The 22394-nt window shown below is 37.7% G+C and overlaps 1 protein-coding gene across 8 annotated transcripts in view; it reads right to left on the reverse strand.

Annotated features, from left to right (window-relative positions):
* MTERF1 (mitochondrial transcription termination factor 1) overlaps nt 1-22394 on the reverse strand; it is a 154054-nt gene that overhangs the window by 33543 nt on the left and 98117 nt on the right. For 2 of the 8 annotated variants that reach the window (XR_011438172.1, XR_011438173.1), the window contains exons 5-7: nt 16086-16186; nt 15288-15386; nt 13067-13492 (exon numbers count right to left, since the gene is read on the reverse strand). The exons of 5 other annotated variants lie outside the window; for them this stretch is intronic. The gene's annotated coding sequence lies outside the window, so the exon portion shown is untranslated. Of the gene's footprint in view, nt 1-13066; nt 13493-15287; nt 15387-16085; nt 16187-16463; nt 18295-22394 lie in introns of those variants that run through there. One more of the 8 variants, XR_011438174.1, reaches the window with a different exon arrangement.

Here is a 22394-nt window from a genome sequence, read left to right on the forward strand (position 1 = left end):
GTGTTGACTGAATGAAGGTCATAAATGAAGACAACCTCTTGTAGAAGGAGCCTCTACACCAAATTTGACAATAATGGCAACTGTCTGTCTTTTGAAAAGAGGGTAGTTGGTGTGGAGATCTGATTTAGCTGAAAAGAAAGTTGAGATAATGTGAAATCAAAAAAGAAGAAAATGGAGAAAACAAATACCATTTTTTTTCTCAAATATCAGCTTTACAACTTAATGAAACTCATATGTGTAGGCACACACTGTATGTTTAATACCCATCATGTATGTGATAACTCTGAAATCCTGGCCTTCCAGGCTTGGGCCTGGAGAAGTGAACAGAGCTACTAATTTGAGCCAACAGGTGTGATGAACTAGAGGAATCCATAATAGTCCATTTCTCATCTGGGTTTCATACGTCAATGGGCCCACTGAGCATAGTGAGGATCCACTGAGGGGAAATGAAAACCTAATAGACTTCTCAAGATAAGTCAGTCTCCTGGGTGAGAAGTACCTGCTCCTGCCTTGGCCTCTTTCTCCAGCTTCCAGCATTTGAATCCAAATCACGATTCACAAGACCAATGGCGATTTCATGGCAGGGAAGAAACAAGGTGCCACCTATCATGAGAACCACAAGGCATCACAATCACCTCATTTAGGTGAGTGTAAAAAAAGAACCTGGACAAAGAGGTATGCTGAGAAGTCACCTTAATCCAAGAAACAGCACCAACTAAAACAATCAGGTCTGGATTTCAAAACATGTAGTACCCAAACAATTCATAACCTTTTTTTTATCTGTAAATTCTGACTGATTGGTGCTTTTGTTATTTGAGGATTGAATTCATCTGAAATCAGGCTGCTGTAACAAAATACCACACACTAGGTGGCTTAAACAATAAATATTTATTTCTCACAGTTCTGGAGACTGGGAAGTCGACAATCAAGGTGCTAACAGATTCAGTGTCTGATGAGAGCCCTCTTCCTGGTTTGCAGATGCCACCTTCTTGCTGAATCCTCACATGGCAGAGAGAGATCATTTCTCTCCTGTCTCTTCTTATAAAGGCATTAATCTCATTCATGAGGGCTCCACCCTCATGACCTAATTACCTACCAAAGCCCCACCTCCAAATACCATCACATTGAGGATTAGAGCTTCAACATTTGAATTGGGGGGGAGGGGGGTGACACATTCAGTCCATAGCAGTGAGTGACTAAATTAAAGAATTTTCCATATGTGGTCATCAAAAAAGAAGGGCTTTAGAAAGATCTCTATTGGTCAAAATTGGTCCTTCAGGATCTGAAAACCACTTCCCTGGAAGAGAAAAGACCTACTTTTGAAGCCAAGGGTGTAGAACATACCACTCCCCCTAGTTCCTTCCCAAGAGATCCCATCACATTTATTCTAATGAGCTAATACTCTCACTTTGGCCTCCTTCTCCAGCCTGCAACATTTGAATCCCAAGGGCTGTTCACAAAATCAACAGAAACAAAGGCAATTTACCCACTCTGGACACAATGTCTTATCAAATGCAAGTCTTATCTCTCTAGAACAAGGCAAAAAACATACAGATCTCAGTATTTTCAATCTTTTGCTCCCACATGTTCAGTGAATTCTCAAGGGGAACTACTGTATAATGAACAGAGTTTCGAGCCACCAGCCAAACACAATGCTGGTCGAGAATAACACCTATATCCTTAGGAGAGTAAAAACTTTAAACTACTGAGACAATCATTAACAAATAAGAAATAATTTTCTAATAAACTTCAGAGAGAAGATGCAAAGAATATGCAAGATTGAGCAAATTTTCTTTTAACCCTTTCCCAGAAATAAATCTATTGAAAGAATAATTTTCAAGTGTTTATCTAGAGTCAGAGATAACTAAATTCCACCCATGAGAATTACCCTTAGTGGCAAAATCACTATAGGGGATTGAGGAGCCAGACAAGTTTATTTTGCATCTTTTAATGCCAGTAAACTAAACATGAACACTAAAGTGTGAAAGAAAATTCTTAAGCTGATTTCAAATCACAGGCATATGCTTGGCTTGAAAAACATATTGAGGGACAAACACTTCAAAAAAAAATCCTGTAGAAATGGAATCACTGGCACCAGACCCATTGCCTGTTAAATTGTTTGACCAAAAAGACTGCTGCAAGAATCCTCAGCTCTTTACCCCTATAACCAAAGAAAGAATATTTGGAAGCAGTCCTGAAACCATAACTCTGCTTGTGACACAATTCCTTTTCCATAACTCAGGCCAAACAGTCTAACTCTCTAAGGAACCAAGAGTTGAGCAACCTCTTGCTCTAGATGTAACCCCCAATTAACAAGGACTTCCCAAAGGTGATTGTGATATAAATAGAATGCAAAACTACTCTACACATGCAACACTATTTTTGATAGTCATAATGTTGTCACTTTTGAGTTGTTATTTTCTTGTAGGCTCATTTCCATCTCACCTTTAGGGTTAGTGTATATTTGTATATGTGTGTGTGTACATATACCCACATATGGATAATAAAAGAAGTTCAATTCAGAACTTATAATCGATGACAATTTTTAAACCTCGTGATGGAAAGTTTGAGAGAAACTTTGTCTTTGATTTCTTTTGTTCCACAAATCAAGTATATATTTAATTCTCCATGTTTTTGAATAAGCTTAGATGAAAGAAGGCAAATAGTAGAGGATGAGAATAAATTCTCTTAAAAAATATTTTTAAGATTTCTCACATATATCAAATCACAAATAAGCCATCCAGACAAACACTCCTGGTTGGAATATAAATTATACATGTGAGCATACGCATAGAAAAGCCATTATATACATATATATGCATATTTCTGGGTGTTTCTGTTCCTCATAAGAAGACTATAAGAAGGGACATACCCATATCTCCGGGTGTTAGCAGCATTGAAATCATTTAGTAATAGATAAATAACTTTCAGAAGTTTTTCAGAACCAATCCTTTTCCAAGTATTTTATGTGCATTAAGTTCACCTTTCATTCAGTTTTAAATTAGGAACCTTATACCTACGTACCAAGAAAAGTTCTCTGTGATGCTAACTGGTTTCACTCTTATTTTCTGCACAAAAGTACATGGCATTTTCTCTGTCTTACTCTCCAACAGATTATGAAGATCTCACTCCTTCTGAAGCTCACACGAGTATTCATTCATTCAGTCTACTATGTTTTCTGTCCTCCTCTCTGGCAGGCCTCAGGCCCAAAGAATTTCAAGGCATCAAAAACTTTAGCAGAGAACCTCTAGGAGCCAAATGGCCTCAACCCTACTGCTCAGAAGCTACAAATGCCTTGGCTACCAAAAGCAGCAGAGAAAGAGAGATTCCAGCAGCAGTTGCATTGCATGCTAAAAGAGAAAAGCCACTTCAAAAAAGAGCAACATTTTACATGAAGCACAGTGACAGTCCCTCACTGCCACCACCATCACCTTCCAAAAACTGTCTCTTAATATTTGCTTATTGCTCAAGTATGCAATCACTGTCCTGGAAGTCATCATCCTCTTCCTTGCTTAGATAACTCCAAAAGGGACATCATGACAGGAGCTTTTTCTGAACCCAGTTAGATAACATGGAGAGTTGGTTTTACTTTTGCCGAGAGAAATGAAAAGCAACAGGGAACAGGAGATTATATAAGACATTCCCAACCCAGGCTTGCTCTGATTCCCCATTCTCAAGACTGAACTACACTACAATGTAAAGCGATGTGCACTTAATCCATTCTCATTACACTTCTAGGCTATCACCTCTAGGTCACCATCGGTTCCATGTCTCAGCAATTAGTTGTAAAAATGTAACCCTCTCTGACCTTTGGTTTTCATGATTTTTGAAATGAAAAAGAAAACTTAGTCTCAAAAGAATGAAGATAAAAAGCAAATGGCAAAGAAATGAGTTGTCCAGCAAACATTTTCTTCAGATTACAGTCATACCTTTGTCCTTGTTTGGTAAGCCTCAAAGAAGATTTCACATACCCCCTCTTCCCTGCCTTGTCCCTCTCTATCACCCTACCCCACCCCCAAGTTGGAATGAAACTCATCCTTCTTTATGTTCCCATAACATTTTGTTCAAATACTTACCACACCCTGCTATAGCTATATCATAATTGCATATATGTCTGGTCTCCCCCACTGGATAGCAAGTTGGTTGAGATCAGAGAGTAGGTTTCATTCTACTTTTTTTCCTCCAATGTGCCTTGAAATAAATGTTTGTTCAATTAAATCAAATTGAAGATAATTAAAAGTACTGAAAATAGTTGAATCCCTCCTGCCTGTATAGGATATTTATCATGAATAGTCTCTGCAGTTGAAAAATGTCCATATGGAAAGTTTGTAGCAAAAATTGTGAGAGAGTGGCAAATGAACCTGGGGTACGACAGATTAGGAATTGCTTCTTTTTTTTTTTTAAGAAGGACATACTATCTTATTCAGAAGCCAAGATAAGCCCCCTATATCCATGTGAATGAGAACCTATTAAAACAAGAATGCATGGGGTCTTCCTGAAATAAATGGGTACAACTATCAAGAAGGAGTTTACAGTTGTGGTTAAGGATGTAAGCTCTAAACTTAAAGGGTCTCCCAGTAGCCAATTTGGGGTATATTTGGGCAAGAAAAGAAATAATTATAGTAATAGATTATAACCCATAGACTAAAATAAGAAATCATGCAGTCTCTACTGAAATAAATAATGACAGCTCTTCCTTGCATTAGAATTCCACTAATAATTTAGAAGAAATGGTGGAAATAGAAAATCACCATACAGTAAACATTGCTGTTATAACTGTTTCAGGCAAGTATCATTAATAGATGCTAAAATTCAGGGCAAAAGTATGATGAGAAATAGGAAATTTATATTGTCTCAAAATGTCATTTGACAGCAAATAAATGAGACTTCTTTAGTAAATAAAACTCTACAGCCAGTGAGTGGTCCTGCAACCTTGTTTTGAGAGACTGTATATACTTACTCTTGTTCAGTACTTTTGTGTGTGTGTGTGTGTGTGTGTGAAGAAGATTGGCTCTGAGCTAACATCTGTGTCAATCTTCCTCTATTTTATATGGGATACCACCACAGCATGGCTTGATGAGTGGTGCTAGGTCCATGCCTGGGATCCAAACCATGAACCCCAGGCTGCCAGAGAGGAGCACGTGAACTTAACCACTATGCCACCAGGCCAGCCCCTTGTTCAGTACATTTTTTTAACTAAATTTTCAAATGTCAAAGGCAAAAATGGTATATTTGCAGTGGAGAAACCTGGCAGATACCACCTTAACAAAATGATCAGAGTTAACATCATCCGTGATAAACAAATTAAAATCATGTGCCTCTGATATGATGCACTGAGGAGAACACAATATCATTTCTATAGTATTTTGGCAAAAAATGCAAAACTGAATTTAGTCATAGAGAAATATCAGACAAAACCAAATTTAAGGACATTCAATGAAATAATTGGTCAATACTCTTAAAAAGTGTCATGATCATGAAAGGCCAAAAAAAAAAAAGGTGAGGAACTTCCTAGATTAGAAGAGACTAAGGAGACACTACAACTAAATGCTTCTATGAGTTTGACTATGTTAGATTCCTCAAATAAGTGGTATCATGTAGTATTTATCCTTCTGTGTCTGGCTTATTTCACTTAGCATAATATCCTCCAGGTTCATCCATCTTGTTGCAAATAGCAGGATATTCTTCTTTCTCGTGGCTGAATACTACTCCTTTATTTGTTTGCCTATTTACATCACGTCTTCTCTATTCATTGGTTGATGAACATTTAAGTTGCTTCTATGTCTTGGCATATTAAATAATGCTGCAATGAACATGAGAGTGAGATAGCTCTTCAAGATCCTGATTTCAATTCCTTTGAATATATACCCACAAGTCAAATCGCTGGATCATATGTTAGCTCTCTTTTTTATTTTTTTTAAGGAAACTTCATACTCTTTTCCAATAGTGGTTACACCAATTTACCTTCCCACCAACAGTGTTCAAGATTTCCCTTTTCTCCTTATCTTCAACACTTGTTATTTCTTGTCTTCTTAATGAAGCCATTCTAACAAATGTAAGGTAGTATTTCACTGTGGTTTTGATTTGCATTTCCCTGATGATTAGTGATGCTGAGCATTTTTTCATATATCTGTTGGCCATTTGTATGTCTTCTTTGGAAAAATGTTTATTCAGTTCTTACGCCCAATTTTTAATTTGGGTTACTTGTTTTTTTATTATTGAGTTGTATGAGTTGCTTATATTTTTTAAATATTAACCTCTTACCAGATAGACGGTTTGCAAATATTTTCTCCCATTTGAAAGATTACCTTTTTGTTTTGTTGATTGTTTCCTTTGCTGTACAGAAGCTTTTCAGTTTGAAGTAGTCCCACTTGTCTATTTTTGCTTTTGTTGCCTATGCTTTTGGCATCATATCCAAAAAATTATTGCCAAGACCAGTGTCAAGAAACTTTTCTCCTACGTTTTCTTCTAGGGGTTTTATGGCTTTAGGTCTTACATTTAAGTCTTTAATCCATTTTGAATTAACTTTTGTGTATTGTGTAAAATAAGAATGCAATTTCATTCTTTTGCATGTGGATTTCACTTTTCCTAATACCGTTTATTGAAGAGACTATCCTTTCCCCACTCTGTATGCTTGGCAGCCTTGTCTAAGATCAGTTGACCATATATGTATGGGTTTATTTCTGGGCTCTCTATTCTTAACAACTTCATATTTTTCCAAAAATTCAGCCTCCACCCAAAAGATATTCAAAGAGATATGCTACAGACTCAAAAGTAAAAAGTTTCCAAGGCGTTCCAAAAATATTTTAACAGAGGAAATTTTGAAATAAGTAGATAGCTTCCCAAGAAAAGCATTTTGAAAAAGCAACCATATTTTAGATATATACATTCTGAATTAAGTTTTTTAAAAATCAGCTTACATTTTAGACACATTTTATTATTATAACCAGCAAAGTTTATGAACCAGATGAATAGCAGTTTCTGCCTTTTTGTCCTTGCAACATAGAATTGCTGCTCTTTGATTTGAAGATACATATGTAAAACCTACTCCTAAACATTTTCAAAGCAAATATTTCTTCCTATGTTTAAATACATTTAAATGATCCAGCTATCCCACTGCTGGGTATTTATTCAAAGAACATGAAAACACGAATGCATAAAGATACATGCACCCCTATGTTCATCATAGCATTATTCACAATAGCCAAAACTTGGAAGCAACCTGGTGGCCCTCAAGGGATGAATGGATAAAGAAGAAGTGGTATATACACAATGGAATACTACTCAGCCATAAGAAATGATGAAATCTGGCCATTTGTGACAACATGGATGGACCTTGAGGGTATTATGTTAAATGAAATAAGTCAGAGGGAGAAAGTCAAATACCATATGATCTCACTCAGAAGCAGAAGGTAAAAACAATGACAAACACTCACATAGAAACAGAGATTAGATTGGTGGTTACCAGAGGGGAAGAAGGCGGGAGGGAGGAAGGCAAAAGTACACGTGTTTGGTGATGGATTGTAATTAGTCTTTGGGTAGTGAACATGATGTAATCCACATAGAAATCAAAATATATAACAATGTACACCTGAAATTTATATGTTATAAACCAATGTTACCGCAATAAATAAATAAATAAATAAATAAATAAATAAATAAATTGGTGTTTTGTTTTTGTTTTACATTGGTTTTTGTTTTGGGGGGTTTTTGATTTTGTTTTGCCTCTAAAAAGTGTGCAGTACTTCTTGAGCTCACTGGCAGGACTCTGGGATTTCACAGAACCTGAGCTGGAAATTACAGTCCTGAACTAAGACTCCAGCAACACAGGATTATGGAAAGTCTGGTATTGTTTCAAGTCAGGATTTTCTTCCATATCCAATTTCACCCAAAGTCAAGCATTAGTCAGCCTGCACCTTTCACATAGCAGAAAGGAGATTTGATTAATATGATTTCTTTGTAGAAAAATCTAAGAAGATTAAGGCACAATGATATAGAGAAAGCATGCCCTTTCTCAACTTGATATTCTTCAGCACTATATAGAGGTCTGAAGATCTTTCTAGTCACTAGATTATTCACACTAGCTGCATCTGAAGGAGGAAAAAAAATCTATCATCAGGGAAAACTTTCATTTTTTTCACATTTTAGTTTCCATCTCACGAACAGGTCAACAAATCTGGAGGTCAGTATCGATTTCATTCCATAACTAGGCAGGAAAGGTCATCTTTCAAGCAAACATTTGCAGATTGTTTCCTCCACCCATCCTACCCCTCTTCTGGGGGCCGTGTTTTGTGATGGTCTCCAGGGAAAAAATTAGAACCTTCTAGATGACTTCCATACTCAGTGAAGCACCATGTAAAATAAATCTAGTTGGGGTGATTTCCGTTAACTATTTTCCATCTGTACATTCTGAAAATCTAATAATAACCAGGAGGCTGCTTTTCTGATATGAGGAAATGAATTCAAAGCTGTTAAAAAAAAAATATATATATATATATATATATATCAAATGTCATCTGCCTCTTCCACTTTTACTTTATATATGTTTGTGTGACAAAATATGCATGTTGAGAGAAAAAGAATAAAATTAAAATACCTTTCCCTAGACCCTCTCAGCTTTCAGAATATGGGTATTATACTCCCACTGCTTTGCTCAAATGTAGACCATTTGAGAATGTGATAGATGAGAGAGTAAATTACTTTTAATAGACCATTTCCAAGGTTGTTTTCTCCTTAGACTATCACATGTCAATTTGATGGATATGAATCTGAAGATTCAGTTACAATAGAAAGGGCTACAGGGTTAGAATTCACTGTACAGCTTTCTTTGTACATCTCAGCAGCCTAGTTAAGACCCTCAGTGCTCACAATGTAAAGAACCCCTGCTACACCAGTCAGGGGCCTCTTGATCCCATGCTTCGCTTCAGAAATCTGACAACCCACAAAAGGCTTCCTAAATAGACACAAAAACTACCTTAGTTCTGGGAGGAAAAGAAGCTGATAAACCTGCTGTTTAACATCCATATGCTAAAATGCAATTTATACTGTATATGAAGGCACAAACACTTAACTCTCGACTTTGAAAACAAAACAGGTTTTACCTGTTTTCACAATCTTTACAGCAAAGTAGGACATAATACCAGTATGTTAATTAAATAGTCAGTTACATTAAGAATTACTCCTAGTTTTGATACATGAATTTTAGTATAGGGAAAGTAGAAAAAAACTATAAATAATTCATTATAGAGAAAGTAATATAGTTATTTGAATGGAAGGGAATCACTCTAACTCAGTATCTGTTCTCAAGTAAAACCCTAAGTTTTTATCTTAACATCACAAGGAAAGATTGTCACTTTTGAAGACCAAAAGTGGTCAAATATTAACAATTTCATGTTTCCATATAATACTTAAAACTGTACTATAATACATATTAGACCCAGAACCTACCCACTTCTCCCCATTTCTACCGCCACCCTAGTTGAAGTCATCATCTTTCACCTGGAAAATTGCAATAGCCTTCTAACTGGTACCCCTGCTTCCACTCTCTTCTATAACTGATTCTTTCTTCTGCAGCCAAAGTAACCATTTTTTAACTTTTTATTTAAATTTAACATACATACACAAAAGTGCACAAATCATGAATGTACAACTTGATGAATTTTCACAAACTGAACATATCCATGTAATCAATGCCCAGTTTGAGAAACAGAATATTCACATAAATGGACTCATACAATACGTCCTTTTTTGCATTTGGCTTTTCTCACTCAATACCATATTTGAGTTGGCAGGTTGTTTCATGGTATTGTGTGTAGCAACAAATCATCCATTCTCCATGCTATAGAACATTCCATTGTATGAATATACCACAACTTATTTATCTACTCCACTATTGTTGAACCAGAGTGATCTTTTTAAAATGTAAATAAGCTCAGGTAATTTCCCTAGTTAAAACTCTTCACTTGCTTCCCACTGCTTTTAAAGGATCCAAAGTCCTTACCATGGCACTAGCCTACCTCTCCACCTCACCTTACCACAGTCCCAGCACCCTCTCCCTGCCCCTATGCTCTAGCCACACAGTCCTCATCTCTCTCTTACATGCTAAGCTCCTTCCCAATATAGAGCCTTTACATAGGCTAGTCACTTTCTGGAATGTTCTCTGTGGTCACTACCATCCCATCCTCTACCCGCTCAAATCAAGGCCAAATTTAGAGGGCTGGCTCTGACTCATGCTTCAACTTAAACCAAGATCATCTTCTCAGACATGCCTTCCTGAACCTTCTTCCTTGGACTACCCCCTTACTCTATTTCACACCACCCTGCTTGTTCCACTTCAACTTTTCACTTTATTTAACCTTGACTTTTCACTTTGGCACTGAGAGGAAAATATTAAGGATAAAAAGCCTACATTATTTATAGCAGAGAAAAATACAATTCATTTATTTTTAAAGCAAAGGTCCACCAAGGGGGGAAAAAAAAAGGAGATTCAATATCTAGATTACAGCCAAACCTCAATTCATGAAATCATTTTAAGAATTTAATACAAACATCATTCTAGCTAGTGATACAATATAGAGTTGTTGCTTTTTAATGGTTAATAATTTTTCACTTTTTAATCTGTTGCTTTGGCCTCATAGCCAGTCAGTAGGAGAATTAAGTGCTCCAAGTGGTCCACAACTAGAGAAATGTTGAGACCAAATTCTTAATATTGCAATCTCCAAATTCCTAACTGGACTCTAAGGTGCCCTGCAACACACCTTGCGGGAGTGTTCCCTGTAGACCAAGTGGCACCAACTTCCCACATAACTATAAACAAAGAGTTCCAACGACAAAATCACTTCATCTGAAGAAAGGGAGGTTTTATATGGAAAACGTTTACTATGTTTTCTACAAAGGTACAAAATGTTTCTGCAGAGAAAAATGAAGCAAAATTTTTACTCAGCTTTTCAAAAATAAACCAGAATTTTCAATCAAGCAACTAGAGAAAGTAAACCAGCACATTTATGTAACTTGCAAGTCCTGGACATTTCTAATCAAGCAAAGAAAAGTGGCATGCTAAAAAAATAATAATAACGTATTTTTAAAGGGTAGTAGGGAAATTAAATGTGTTCAGTTTGGTTTAACTTCTTGAAAATAAGCTTCTTATTCTGGTAAGAAATGGGTCATAGCAATAAAAGTGTGCTGTAAATTCAACTTGACAAAAGAGAAAATGAATTCCTGAGGGTAAGGCCCATTAAAGGAATATTTTAATTTTATCATGCAATGAATATTTTTGAGAAGCTTCTATATATGCAAGAAACTGCCTTACATATTTTAATGAGATAAAACATAGTGTCAGTTAATATAGAAATAGACTATTCTATTACTAACTTCTCAGCCATAATACAAAAAGATCAAATATAAGAAAAAAATGTCAAACCCCTGTACGAAGATGCCAGCTTCTAATATTTGTTTATAAACTTCAAAATTCAATAATGTGTTACACTAACTTAAAGACATGCGCAGAGCATTAGTCATTTCACTGAACAGAAAAACAGCCTGCTGCTTTGGCATAAAATGTGATATGATGCCACCTTATGGTTGAAAATTAAATATGATGATAAACAACCATTTTCAGCTATACCTTCTTAGAGACCTGGGGGGGAAAAATGGTGAGTATGTACTGCTAAATCTGTAAAAATCACACATCTAAATACACAGAACCAACTTAATCCTGGGAAGAAAGTATAACGCAGTTACAATGCAATTATGCAATATCTGGCACACAGGACAGGTGCATTTTGTCAAGAGTTCTGCTCATCTGTCTGCACATTCTAGGCATTTTCATAGCAAATGTCAGTCAGGTTTTCCTGGTTCAAATAGCTGTTCTTCACTTCCAAGTTCAAAAAAAGAAGAAAACTATAAGGTGAGGGGCCGGCCCAGTGGTGCAGCAGTTAAGTTCACATGTCCCACTTCAGTGGCCCGGGGTTCACTGGTTTGGATCCTGGGCGTGGACCTACACACAACTTGTCATGCCATGCTGTGGCAGGCATCCCACGTGAAATAGAGGAAGATGGGCATGGATGTTAGCTCAGGGCCAGTCTTCCTCAGCAAAAAAAAAAGGAGAACTGGTGGCAAATGTTAACTCAGAGCTAATCTTCCTCAAAAAATATATATATATATAAGGTGAAACCAAGTGAAAATTTTTGGAATTAACCACATACAGTTTGCTAGTATTAGGTATGACATGAAAGTGCCATTTTTGTGGATCAAAAATAGTCAAATATTGGAAATTTCATATAGTTCCTTCTATAGTATACTTAAGCATAAATGCAAATTTAACAAACTCAAATAATAAACAAATATAACTGTAGTATTAGTCCAATATTAAATGTCAATCCCTCCTCACTGAATGACTGGAGAAACCTGGCTTAGTCCTTACCAAGTGTTCTTCATCAACGGCACTTCTCTGTGGCATACTGATCTTCATGGGCCCCATGTACTTCCGTATCCTCCACTAACCTATGATTCACTTCCTTGTAAGCACTGCAGAAATTTCTCACTCAGTCTGCAATTGCTCAAAGTTCCAACTTTAAAGTTGAGCATCATTATCGATTAAATTTTTGTAGTCCTAGTTAATTCTGTTCCTATTTACTACTGAATAAATCCAAGAATTTTGGGAAATGCAGCTCTCCTTCAATGCTTATTTTATAAAGTGCTGTTTGTAAAATTCTGTCATCTCAGTATCGCTACAAAGAATCAATGGTTCCTGAGAAGAAAAAGTACCTTCCAGCCTGAGAGCTACCTGATAAGGCTCTCCCTTATTTCAAAGTTATTTCTCTTGTCACACTTACCAAATATTCTTCTTCCTTCCCTTTTCTCCAGCAATGGTAGCTGTGGCTAAATTCTCCACTGACTTTATAACTGAAATTTTCAGTGCTGAACTGTCAAATCCTTATTAGATATGTAGATTATTCTACCTTAGCAGCAAAGTGGTGGAAAACATTTTAGGAAAGTGATAGAAACAAACCTGATGCGGGGTCGGTGAGCCAAGGAGTCGAAAGAAAGATTTCTTAGACTCTTAAGATCTGGCAGTAGTGCTCTTTTATTTAGAGAATAGAATAGCATGGGGACAGGACCCATGGGCAGTCAGAGCTTCTGCTGCCTGCAAGGGGACAGGATCCATGGGCAGTCAGAGCTTCTGCGTGGGGACAGGGCCCGGGCAGTCAGAGATGCTGCTGGCATGGGGAGCTGCTGCCGCCGCCACTGGCAGGAGGACAGGACCCATGGGCAGGCAGGGCTGCTGCTGGCATGTTGCTGCTGCCACTTCTGCTGCCTCTGCTGCTGCTTCTGCTGCCGCTGCTGCTGCTGCCTCCGCTGGCATGGGGACAGGACCCATGGGCAGGCAGAGCTGGTGCGTGGGGACAGGACCCATGGGCAGACAGAGCTCCTGCTGCTGCCCCAAGTTGAGGGTTAGGGCTAATTTTATAAGGCATGGGTATGCGAGTCATTTCTTTACAAGACAAAGGAAAGAACATGAATAAAAGTTAAAATGGTATCAGTGCAGGTGGGGTCTGGTCGTTGGGTGATCCCATGACTTTTAGACAAGAATCAAATCGGATTAAGTAAAGGTCAGAAGCCACCACCCTAAATCAGTTACATGAGATTGCCAGACAGCAACCAACTTAAGTTCTTGCCTTCCCCATTAAGAGTTTCTAGGGATAAGGTCATCTCTCTTCTTCTTCCTGGTACAGAGAGGGAAGCATCTTCACAGATAGAGGTTTTCCTTAGAAATGTAAATCTTTCCCAATAAAGGGACAAGCAAATTTCACTCCTTGGAGCCTGAATCTCATCTGTAGTTTTAAAACTAACCAGCCTAAAAATCCTCATCATAAGCCGTTTTAAAATTAAGCAGCCTAAAAATCCTCATCAAACCCACTTGTAGACAAGGCACTGTTTAAGGGCACTCATGCATATAAAATTATTGCAAAATTCAAGAAATCAACCATAAAAGGTTAATATCAAGGGAAAATGGATGAAGATTATCTGGGAACTATCCTTACAACTTTTCCATACACTTAAAATTATGCCAAAACAAAAAATTTATTTAAAAAAAAATAGTTTGGGGAATCAGAATCAGGTCACAAGTCATTTGTCTTCTCTCCATCAGCCTTACCAGACTGGGGTCTCTTTTCATCCTTTGCACACATATGTATTTTATATACACAAGTTTCCTTACACCCACTAAGAGATTGGAGCTGTCGTCTTACTCCTGAGGAGAAAGGCCAGTTTGGTGGCTCCTGCTTTGAAGTTCCCTATTGAAATGCCAAAGTAGATAGAGACATGATTGCTCTGTAAGCTTAGCCAGGTCACTTCTCTCTCTGCACTTTCCTTTTGTCTTATGTCTAAGGAGACGAATAATTCTTACCTCTCACCTCTCCCAGAAAAGGAAAGAAAGTTAAAATGTTAATCTGAACATATTTTTTAAAGAGGAAGAACATACTTTTAAGTGTTAGTTTCATATACAATACAGAATATTAATATCTACTGTTTTTGTCAGCCTTAGAGAGTGAGCTCCTTGGGGCAGATCCTGCTCTTTGAATCACAATAGATACTCTTGAGTCCCTTCACAAATAATGATGCCAATCCTTCACTCTACAATGCTGAAATTTAGGATTCATTTATAGTAGCTTTTACAGTTACCCATGAGTACATCAATGTTAATAATGCACCCATTTTCATTTCTAAATATTTGTTTTACTTCTAGTAGAGCACAAGGATCTCAAAAATCTGCTTTTATAACATTGTTTACATCCTAAGAAAGGACTTGTGCCCAGCATCACATAATAACACATAGACATCTATTCAAGGACCCACTTGGACTCTCCCATTTGGCTGCCATTTCACTCCTGCCTCTCTCTCTGTTTAACTTTTTGCCTTCCCCAGAGGAATTAGCAGAAGCCACAGTATAAGGAATGGGGGTTCTTAGAAGCTGCTGAGATCAGAGGGGTCCTCACTGCATGAACAGCATTTCTCTTTTCCTGGTGACAAATAAAAATGGCAAGTAATAGGCTATATTGGAGTATATGAGGAAGCCATTCGGTGTAAACCTAATTCGGCCTGACCTTGTCTTTCCAAAAGGGCCTGACAGAGGCCGTTGAGCATGCATTGTATATCTGCTTTAGATATTCCCTATGGCAAGAACAAAGGCCTTTGAAATAAAGGTGCAACTTCCCTCCCCCTCCCAACCTCGGCATTTCCTTAAGGATTTAGCATCTTTTCTTAGGCTGAGAACCAATTGCGCTCACCTGTGACCACCCAGCTCGAGACAATAGACTTGCCTCCTGCTACGCCCTCTACCTGCTGTGTCCATCGAGTGCTGTGCCGACAGGGCAATCTTGTGACTACTGTGGGAGGAACATTTCAATCATATGTGAAACAACCTGTTTGGGGGTATATAACCACTCTGTACACTTCACTTCTTTGGTGCCCTTTCTTCCTTTGGGAAGAAAGGCCCTGGGCCATGGTCCTCAGATTTTAGCTCAGAATAAACTCTCCCAAATTTTCATTTATATATTGGTTATGGATTATTTTTGTCAACACTGGGCAGTTTCTGCTACTGCTATCTGGGGAGGAAAGGAGGAGAGAGAGAAATTTTTTATTAACTCCAAGCTGACAAATTCAGAGTAGGAATTTAGAAGTTTCACCACTAGAAGAAATGCATAATTTACATTATGGGTGATGTATACAGCCTTCTGTGTTAAGGAGAGACACAGAGCCTAAAGATTCTTACCCACTGCAACACCTATCAGACTGTGTGAGGAAATCTATTTAACAAATGTTAGTTGCCTGTCCTCCTCTTTCTTCTGACTGCAGATTTGCTTTTCTTAGGAAATGATGAAACTTTTCTTTCCTACAGGCCCAGACTGAATATCACTGAGTCTCAAGAACTGAGAAATCTTCCACTGTGTCACCTTCTAGAGCCCCCCCCCCTCCAATGCTTTGCAACTCCAAAAGACAAGGCACTTCTGCTTCCCAGAAAACACTCCGGAACAGGCACCCTCCTCCCCAGAGGCTCAAGGAGCAGAGAGGACCTCCTCCCTTACCTGCAAAAGAAAGTCTCTGTGCATCCCTTCATCACCTTGCCCGAGGTTGGCTGTGCAACCTCATCAAAAACATAGCGAGAACCATCAGTGTATGGAAGGACCTAAATACAATCAGATTTTAGGGATCTGACAAAGTTCAAATATATGAAAATTTAGAGCTGTGCTGTCTAATATGGTAACCATCAACAACATGCAGCTATTTAAATTTAAATTACTTTAAATTGAATAAAATTGAAAATTCCACTCCCTAGTCACACTAGCCACTAGAGGCTTTTGTGGTAGACAGACCAAATATGAAGCATTTCCATCATTGCAGAAAGTTATTTCACACAACACTGATATAGATAGTATAAAGAAGTACATCTGAACTCTTCAAACTCTCCTATATCCTCTTTAATTCCTTTTAATAAACATTCATTGAACATTTAATTCCCGCAAGACATTGGACAAAGTGCAGTGGAGCATACAACAATGAATATCATGGTAACTGGGTAGGAGCTTACAGTTGAGATTTAGAAATATACATGTAAATAACTACCTATAATATAAGACAGAAATATATACTATAGCAGAAGTACAAGCAAATTGCTGTGCTTAGAAAAGTAGAGAAGGATGAAACCACTTCATACTGATCTTCGGCAGTCCCAGGATTCCAAGATAACAAGCACTGCCTTGATTGAGAAGCTGCACATTTCCATGCTGTCAGCTCCATGTAAACAGCATTTGAATGCATTCCATCAAAACTGCTTTGAACACTTGTCCAAAATAAAATTTTCTTTGGTGAGAAGAAGACATAAGAAACATAAGAGGCACCAAACTCTAATGAAAAGAAGACAGGATTGGAGTCCTAAGACCGGTTCAAGAGCTAGCCCTATTCTTACAAGCCATGTGACCTTGGGTAAGCCACTTAACTTCTCTGAGCCTAATTCTTACCCTATCTGCCTCATAAGCTAATACTGCAAGAATAAACATGACAATGAAAGCACTTCAGAAACAGTAGAACACTGTATTATTATTATTATCACCAAAAGGGATATAAAACTTTGAAGGACACATAAATCCATTGCTGGCAAGTAAATTTTGAACTGCGTGTGGAAGATTCAAATTCTGCACAAGGAATGATATCAAATACTCAATTTATAAATCTTTGTTTATATTTAAAAGCAAAAATACACACTCCCTGTGATCACCCCTATCTCTTTTATCGGGGCCACAGCAAGCCCAAGTTCACTACATCTTAATCCCAGAGGACAATTTGTCTCGTGCCAGCATTAAGAAGGCCATAGCACTGAGGGTGAACTTACCTTGAATGACAAATGATTAAAAATTTCCTTGCCAGGGCAAGTTAATCAATGAATGGAAAAGTGGAATAAATATGTTTGTTATGGAGAATAGAATGGATCAGTGGGATCATTGCTACAACGTACAAATGGAAGGAAAGGAGGCCTTGGAACAATCACTAGATAGGTGTTCTGTTGATTTCATGAGGAATTTTAATAACAATTTCACACTTTGTGACCACAAGCTTTTGAATCTGTCTGTGAAAATGCTAAATGCTTCTGTAACATAAAATGATACCACTTTTACTCTCCTGCAACTCCTGGCAATAGCATGGGATAATTTCTTTTGCAGCAGACAGTGTGAGTAGATTGGGGTTTTTTCCAGATGTGTAGGGAATGGTTTCAATTACCTGGTGTCATGCCTCAATTTTTGAGCACCCCCTTGAACCCATTGGGTTTGGCAGCTCCAACAAGACTGAAACCATGGAGGGGGCCTTCCAGCCATCCAAGCTATGCTTTCACCATGCCCACCATGTAGCTGGCACAGACTCACGTATAATAGACTAGAAATGCTTATACGGGGATGCAAGGCATTGAATAGCATAAATTTTCAACAAGGAGGTCTAAGGTTAAAATAATAAACTTCAAATGATGTATGCCACATGTGACATTTTGGTTCCAGACGTAACAACCCAAACCAAGGTCTTTTGCTTGACAATTCCAAAACAACGTTACTCTCCTAAGTTTCTGATTTTGATTTTGCCTCAATTGCTCACAGATTACCCCTTAGCAAACTTGGAGACAACACAGTGCTGTTTCAAATGCACATGCGGGGAAGCCTGCATGATGATCTGCAGTCAATCATCCCCGAATTCTTCGCTCCTGTGGTCACTTAACCATTTCCACAAATGTGGCATGGACTTTTTCTTCTGGGGGAAAATTTGAAATAACCACTATAAGTTAGAAGTACAGTGAACTCTCCCCCTCCCCAAATAAAACAATAGACATTTGTTCTAATATAATTGGCCACTTATCCCAGATCTCAGCAATTTATAGCTCAACTGTCTGAAACTGAAATCACAACATTTTAATAGCAAATTATAGACTTAGTCATGGAAAAGTCCGGAAGTGGGCTCCAAAAAGTCCAAACGTTGGTATGCATTTCATAACTCAGTTGAAAGGTCCATAGTCTTTGCATTTCCTCACTTTGTTGAAATTCTGTTTTTAAATTATATTGAAGACTTTGAAGCACATATTTTATCTTGAAATGCTTCAACCTTAATGTCCTTAAATTCAGGAATGGAAAATAATCATGGGAGTAACTATTATCTAGTTTTCTGTTTGATCACCACATCTTTGTGAGGAAGGTAAGTTATTGATAACCCTCCCTCATTACATTATACTAAGTCTAGTATGAGACCCAAAATCACACAAGTGATTAGTAATGAAGCCAAACAATGGTGAGTATTTGGGGACATGAAAACCACCTTATTTGAAAATATAGTGATGGCTTTTTCCGCATGTTAGTTGTACTACATAAGCATAGGTAAATTTGTAATAACGGTACCATATAACACAATAATAAAATATGAAGAGAGCAATGAGAAAGTCAACCAGACTGTTTCTAAATCACTGAGTATTCTAGGTGGCTAAATTTTTTTTTTTTAGAATTTCTTCAGAAAAACTACTTAAAGGCAAAATAATACATCTCAGGGCACAAGCAGAAGTGGAGAAATGCAAACCAAATGTAATCCAGGTATATCCAGATAAAAGCTAAAGGAAGCAATGCACTCTAGGAGAAAAGCCAAAGGGAATCAAATGACCATAAAATTTCAGAGCTGGAAGGATGTGAGAACTCACCTCTTCTACCCCTAGCACTTTACAAATGAGGAAAATGAGACCCAGAGAAGGAATGAGCCTAAATCAAGGACAGGGTTGGAAGCACAATTAAGTCCCTCCCCCTAGTCAACCTGAGCTCATTCTACTAGACTGTAGTCTTTAGTCCCAGTTCTGGCCATGGCACTTAATTGTCCATAGGTGACACTTGGCAAATCATAAAATCCTTCCACAGCTCTGATTTCTCCTCCATAAAAGCAGGATAATATCAACCACTCCATTGTCTTCATAAGACGATTGTACAATATTATTATATACACAATTAGCATGATAAAGTTACACACTCAAAAGAATGAAAAGGAAACATCAGAGTAGTTCATTTTCTAAGGTTATTTAAAGTTACGAATGGATAGGAAATTATCAAAGTTCAAGGCCCTAAAGAAGGCTGGAGTCACTAAATCTACAGAGTAGTCATAAAACAGACATTTTATCTTCTTTCAAGTGCTTTTCCAAAGTTATCCAAGTCAAAATGATCATGGAGAAGAAAAGAAAATCATGGCATCTGAATTAATAGGCATTAGACACTTGAAACATGGAACTGCAATAAATGTGCAAATTTAAATTTTGGAATTTTCCTTTTGTGTTCTCCTCATAGTTATTCATGATACAGGCAATATCATTTGCAAGCAAAGATAAACATTCTTCACTGATGCCAGCAAACATTCTTTGTAGCAAAAACTTACTAACGAACATCTTCTCACCAGTGGCTCCCTACCACCTACCAAGAAGAAAAACAAACTAATTATTTTTCTTGAACTTTTTTCTATTTTTATATTATCTTTTATATAATAAGCAAAAAGATGACTGAAAGCCTTTGGGTCCTTTAAATCATATTTTATTGCATTTTTCTTCACCTACTCATGTTATGAGAAGAAAGAGCCCAATCTTGTCAGTACTTATTTATGAAAGATATCAATATGTGATTACTTCTTACCTCAAATTATATTGAAGAAATTGGTATAGAAATAGCTTATTAGCTTATATTATCATAATTAACGTGCGCATGGTGACTAAAGAAAATAAGCGTTCTTGCATGACCCTGAGCCTAGAAGGAGTCTTTGCACCTAGGAAAGCCATGTCCTTTTCTAATACAGTCAGGTCTTTCCAGCTTAAGAATATAGAAATGAGCATAGATTCCAATGATTTCAATCATAACCAATTTAAACACTAATAAGTTGTTTAAAATCAAGCTTGATTAGAAATGAGTTCAGAAATAAACCCATCACATAAGCCAACATGCCATCGTTTGTACATTCTAGATTCTTAAATATATCAAGCACACAGCTACAAATACTGTTTTAGTTACTGATGAGTTAATTTTGTTCTGCCCTCTGATGATAGACTGATTCTCTGATCCATACCCGCCATCTGTCCTACTCAGACCCTTAGTCATAAGAGAAACTTGGCAAGAGCGTATAGTGTAAGAGCAAATCCCTCACCACTACAGAACTGAGGGGGAGATTCTTCAAGGTACAGGCCCTATGGTAAAGTAGTGAAGCCTAAAAGAGGGAAAGGACTTCCACTTCCGACCACAACAGAGAAACCTTTCCTCTTCAACAATGATAAAATTTGACAAGACATATGAAATAACTGTTTGCCCATGTTGGATAACAGGTAAAATCTCATCCTTGAGAGAAGGGAAATAAACAAGGTGATCCCAGAAGTACTTTACAGATCTCAGTGTAGGGTGCTGAGGAAACAGATCAGAATTCAGGGCCACTGAGGCAGCTGGAATTGATGGGGCATGCTACCAGAGAGAAAGGGGCTGTGTAATTTGTTTGTACAAATACATAATTCCAAGTTGAGAAAAGTGCTATAAAGGAATAAATAGGAGTTCCAGAAATCTGCACAGGGGCCCCCTTGAGTCTTTGGCTGGATACTAGGCAATAGATCCACAGAACAATACTCCTCAAAGCCAGACAAAGAACAACTACAGGGGAGCTTGGGGCTGAGCAACTGCCAGAGCCTCCACAGGATTTGGAATTGTTCGGGTTTCAACCAGCCAAAGTAGACAGACCTCACTAAACACCCCAAGCATTCAACAGACCCTAGAAAGACCATGCCTTAGGAAGAAGACCACTCTAGCTCTGGTAAAGGTACTCTCCATCTACCCTAACAAAGCTGAAAAACAGGCCTCAAAATATCAGACTAACGGCTGTTTTTCCAAGCACACCATGTAAACCTCTTAGTAATAAAAGGTGTTGACTATGCTGCTGTTGTTAAATCATGGCCAGTGTGTGTTTATGCTGCATTAGGTCAGACAATCTTACTATTCCAGATCTACAGGCAAAATCCTAAAGGATCAAGAAGTGAGCCTAATGGAAATTATATGTGGACTCTGTTTTTTCTTATTTGGTATTTTTCAAAACCAAGGTAGAAGGCACAGTTTGCAAAGTCAGCACAGTCTTACAAGGAGATTCTAAATCAATCAATGGAGCTCACTGAGGAACCTTAAAACCTATCTCAGTATTTTCACCAATCCCTCAGATGCTCATCAATGGCACACCTAAACTCCTTTCTCTAAAAATACTAACTTTTACAATGTTTGTTGGTACTGAGCTCTTTACATGCGTCATTTCATCTCCACGACCCTATGAGGTGGAATTAATATTACTCCTATTTGCAGATGAGAAAACAAAGGCTAGAGAGGTTTGGTATAATATGCTAAATGTCACACAGGTGGTAAGTGATGGAGCAAGGTCTCTAACCCATAGCTGTAGGATTCCAAAGCCAGGCACTTAATCATACACTCAACTGATTCCCTATGTTGAAAGTGAACATATGGATTCCACTCTCAGATCCTCTTAGAATTCCCACACAAAAATTTCCACAAAAACATAGTAATCAGGTAAGTAAATAAAATCCAGACTTTCCCTTATGCCTCTTGCCTAATTCCTTCCTATTCCAGGCAGCTGGGGCCAACTAAATTGTATGAATTTTTGTTTTGATCTGAGCATGGGTGAAGGGGTGTGGTAAATTTTTAAATTATGGGGTCTGAATAACTTTTTCTCAGTTGTGGTATTTTTATCCAAAATGGCAATTTCCAAAGGAGGCCAAATTCCTTGATATAGTCTGCTCTAAGCTCTCATCTATAATTTTACTCTAAACATAACTTTCCCTATTGGTTGGGCTA

This window comes from Equus caballus, chromosome 4 (assembly GCF_041296265.1).
Source record: "Equus caballus isolate H_3958 breed thoroughbred chromosome 4, TB-T2T, whole genome shotgun sequence".
In the NCBI taxonomy this organism is placed as follows: Eukaryota; Metazoa; Chordata; class Mammalia; order Perissodactyla; family Equidae; genus Equus; species Equus caballus.